Genomic DNA, 5,313 nt, shown 5'->3' with positions numbered 1-5,313 from the left:
TTGTCACCTAGTGCTATTCTAGCCATAGTGTATGCCAGTGGGGTCAGTGTGGTTGGGTTGACCCAGTCAAATATTGACAAGTCAACATATGAACAGTGTAGGGGCCACATGTCATTGACTTAGGCTTCTCTTAAAATTTGTTTTTCTGTAAAGTATCAGGGGGTCCACATGTCATCTACTAATGGACTAATCAACTAGTACTACTAATTAGACTAACTAACTAAATCAGTCCCTAAACTAGTCTACTATTTGAGCCGGCCACACACACAGAACACACACTCACGCACACACACATAGCACACACACACGCATATCTCACGGCCACACACACATAACACACACTCACGCACACACACATAGCACACACACGCACATCTCACGGCCACACACAGAGCGCCATGGCCAGCTCCAACAACAGCAGCCTGCGGCAGTAGCAGCCATGGGCGCGAGGCAAGCAGCAACGCAGTAGGCCGCAGCAAGCAGGAGTGCACGCAGTGGCAAGCAGAGCAGCCCCGCTGCAAGTAACAGAACAAGGCAGCGACAACAGCTAAAACAAAGCAGCGGCAGCGGCGGCCGGAAGCAGCAGCGCGGCAGCGGATGGGCGCGGCCACGCGCGAGCACGGTCGGGCGCCGGTCAGGGCGCGGGCCGAGTGGCCTGTGCTGCGGACAGAGGGCGTGTCGGCACGGCCAGGACGCGCACTAGGCGGCCAGGATGCAGGGCGCGGGTGCGGTGAGCGTAACATGGTCGCGGTGACCGTGTCCATCGGCCGAAACTTGGGCGGCGCAATAGAGCAACGAACAGAGGGGGGATCGAGGGGAATGGGGGTGGAGCTCACAGGGGAAGGCCGAGGACGCATCCGGCAGGGCAGAGGAGCTTCGGTGAGGTAGATCGGGCGCGGGGCAGCGGCGCCTGTAGGCGAGGAAGACGCGTCGATCCCGGCGATCCAGTGCTTCCCCACTCGAATCGGTAGAAGTAGCCGAAGGAGACGTCCATGGTGCAACTCCTGGACAACTTTTCAGGCGCCAGGGGAGTCGGTGGCCGTGACGACGACGATGTCCATGACGAGTAGCTCTCGGGTGAACTTCCGAATCGAAAGAGAGAGAGAGAGAGGCAGAGGGATTTGGGGCTAGGGTTTTCGTCTACTGGGTCGGGGTGACCTTATCCTCCTCATGGAGGTACTGGATGCTCGACACGGCGGCTAGGGAGGCGTGGATGGCCGCCCAATCCCCCTGCTCCCACTGTAGCGAGAGGTAGCAGGAGACGTGGACGTGGGTTGGGCCTCCTCCTGTAGTAGTAGGCCTAAGTGTCTAGCATTTTCTTCATTTTCTTTTCTTTTAAACTTTCTGTTTTGATTTGTTTTAGATCCAAATAAATGTGTCACATAAGAAACTTGTCTCATAAATACTTTGTAATATTGTGGAACTATCCACAGGGTTTTAGATTATTTTCGAAAGGCCTTAATTTCAGTTTGAATTTAAATGGGCCACTTAAGCGTTATTGGTCCACTGTTTGATTTTCTAGGGGGGGGGGGAAGGGAAGTCAAAAGAGGTTGGTTTCTACATGATAAATACTTAGGGATTATTTGCCAAAACATGAACTATTTTGTTTGCATTTTTTGAAAAGTATAATTTTGACTTGCAATTTAATTTTGAATTTGAATTCGTTTTCAATCAAAGGGCAATTAGCTTAGTAAGCATGCTGACTTGGCATCTTTAGCGTGGAGTTACTGTAGCTTAATTATCTGGGCGTCACAGCGCTGTAACGTGTCGTGCTTACCCGCGTAGAAAGCTGGAGCAACTTCTCTCTTTTCTTTGCTGCTTCTCTCGAGGCAGACTCTGAAATAACCTTGCATAAAAACACAATAGTGAGAGTATGAGTGAAGTGTGTGCAGAACTAGTGCACTTTAAAAGTAGCAGATAGCAGGTGGCTGAAAAATAAATGACAGGAGACATATGATAGCTCTACAACATTGCATGGCAAACAAAATTAGATTCTACTCCGTATGATTTTGTAATATATGAGCACAGGAAATGCAGGTACTCCTCCAGCACACCACCACATGTGGTCATATCAAGATAACAGTCGACTGAAAATAAATAGGTCAGTCAATTTTTTTAATGAACCGTCTGATCTATAAGGAACGGGCAGATGGCCTTCGTCTACCTCCCGTCGGTCACTATTGACGATCTTTCTCGAACTGCCAGCGACCACCGGCCTAAACCCCTGCCTCCGCCACCCCGCCCTCCGCTCGACCTCACACCACCGCCGTGCTTGGCAGCGCCCCTAGGCCATCCCTTTAATCCAGGCCGACCTCCAGGTCGGGCGCTAGTAGCTCTAGGCCCCACACGCCTCTAAGATAAACACCGAGGCACCGCTTCCCTGGCGTACTAGGAGGATGATAATCCCCAAGTGTAGGGAACCATCGTAGCAATTTCCAAAGGTGGAAGTGATAAGTATGGAGTGTCAAACCCACAAGGAGCTAAAGGTAAGATCAATATTCTCTCAAGCCCTATTTGCCACTGATATGACTCTATGTACACCGAACGTTTGCTTCCAACTAGAAACGAGAAATAAAACTACATTGTGGGTATGAAGAGGATAACTTCGCAAGATATCAGAGAGATAAAATATAAAAGTAGGGGCTGTTATCATAAAGTTAGAATATATTACCAAATATTATAAATAGCGAGTGTGGAATAATGGTGGATCGGTGTGCAGAATTGTCCTAGGCAATCGTTAACAAGACCGGTAATCACTATTGCAGTTTCATATGAGGGAGAGGCATAAGCTAACATACTTTCTCTACTTGGATCATATGCACTTATGATTGGAACTCTAGCAAGCATCCACAACTACTAAAGATCATTAAGGTAAAACCCAACCATGGCATTAAAGCATCAAGTCCTCTTTATTCCCATACGCAACAACCCCCTTACTCGGGTTTGTGTTTCAGTCACTCACCAACCCACTATAAGCGAATCATGAATGTATTGCAACACCCTACAGCGGGAACCCCACACGCTTGCGCGACATGGAGGGCACCATAGGACAACATCAAAGTAAAACATACAACTCATACCAATCTAGATCATCAATCAACCCAAAGACAAAAGATATCTACTCAGAACATCATAGGATGGCAACACATCATTGGATCATAATATGTGGCATAAAGCCTCATGCTTCAGTAGGGATTACAGTAGGGTGCGGGAGAGTGGACCGCGTAAAAGACATGAGGATAGTGATGATGATGGTGATGTTGATGAAGAAGATCACCACGGCGATGATTCCCCTCCCGATGGCACTTCGGTGCCACCAAGAGAGAGGAGGAGAGGTTCTCCCCCTTGTGCTTCCTCCTCCATGGCCTCCCCCCTAGATGGGGAGAAGTTCTCCCTCTGGTCCTTGGCCTTCATGGTGATGATGGCCCCTTCGGGATCCTCCTCCATGCCCTCCAGTGATGATGGCCCCCTCCGGCAGGGTGCCAGAGAGGGCCTAGATTGGTTTTCGGTGGCTACGGAGGCTTCTGGTGGTGGAACTCCCGATCTAGGTTAATTTTCCGAGGTTTCTGTATTTATAGGAATTTTTGGCATCGGCCTCACGTCAATGAGGTACCCGAGGCGTCCACGAGGCAGGACCACGCGCCTGGGGGGGCACCCTCGTGGACGCCCCGGGACTCTCCTGGCCCAAATCTTTTACTCCGGGGTCTTCTTTTGGTCCATAAAAAAACATCAAAAATTGGCACGTCAATTGGACTCTGTTTGATATTCCTTTTCCGTATAACTCAAAAAGAAGGAAAAACAGAAACTAGCACTGGGCACTATGTTAATAGGTTAGTCCCAAAAATCATATAAAATAGCATATAAATGCATATAAAACATCCAAGGTTGATAATATAATAGCATGAATACCTCATAAATTATAGATATGTTGGAGACGTATCAGCATCCCCATGCTTAATTCGTGCTCGTCCTCGAGTAGGTAAATGATAAAAGAAATAATTTATGAAGTGTGAATGTTAACAAGTGCATAAGTTTCATCAATGATACTTCCAATCACTTTTTCTAGCATCATTATATATCATAACAGTAGCTCATCTTCACAAAAGTTTTCATGATCAATTAACAAGCTATTCACATAATAAAGTATAGATCACAAACTTTCTTGAAACTAACAAACTATATTCTCAGTCATCAAACAATTGCAATTCATTTTATTTTTAGGAAGGGTCTATGTCAGAGCTTTGATTTAGCAAACTCCACATACTCAACTATCATTTAATATTTCACAATTGCTAACACTCACGTGATATTTATGGGTTCAAAGTTTTAATCGGACACAAAGAAAGATAAGGGCTTATAGATTCGCCTCCCAACCTTTTACCTCAAGGGTAATGTCAACAATAATAGTTTATGATAACTTACATCCAATTGGATATATATATATATATATATATATATATATATATATATATATAAATATATATATCATGATCCTTCCACCACAATGTGCTTGCCAAAGGATAAAATGTAAAAAGGAAAGGTGAAGATCACCATGACTCTTGCATAAGGTAGAAGATAAAAGTAAAAGATAGGCCCTTCGCAGAGGGAAGCAGAGGTTGTCATGCGCTTTTATGGTTGGATGCACGAAATCTTAACACAAAAGAACGTCACTTTATATTGCCACTTGTGATATGAACCTTTATTACGCAGTCCGTCACTTTTATTTCCTCCACATCACAAGATCGTATAAAGCTTATTTTCTCCACATTAATAGATCATACATATTTAGAGGGCAATTTTTATTGCATGCACCGATGACAACTTACTTGAAGGATCTTGCTCAATCCATAGGTAGGTAGGGTGGACTCTCATGGCAAAACTGGTTTAAAGAATGTTTGAAGCACAAGTAGTATCTCTACTTGGTGCAAAGAATTTGGCTAGCATGAGGGGGAAAATCAAGCTCAACATGTTGGATGATCCAAGACAATATACTTTATTTCGGATATAAGAAAACATAACCCATTATGTTGTCTTCCTTGTCCGACATCAACCTTTTAGCATGTCATATTTTAATGAGTTTTCACAATTACAAAATATGTCCAAGATAGTATATTTATATGTGAAATCTCTCTTCCTTCAATATTCTTTCATGAATTGTTCAAATGACCAATTCTACGTTTGCTAACTTTCAATAAGTTTACTACCTATACTTATTCTATGTGAAGTCATTACTTCCCATGGTATAAGCATATGAAACATATATAAATTCAGATTTATGATATTCAATTATTCAACCATTTACTCATAGGATAT

This window comes from Triticum dicoccoides, chromosome 4A (genome assembly GCF_002162155.2).
Source record: "Triticum dicoccoides isolate Atlit2015 ecotype Zavitan chromosome 4A, WEW_v2.0, whole genome shotgun sequence".
Taxonomy (NCBI): domain Eukaryota; kingdom Viridiplantae; phylum Streptophyta; class Magnoliopsida; order Poales; family Poaceae; genus Triticum; species Triticum dicoccoides.
Note: the sequence above shows the minus strand (reverse complement) of the source record.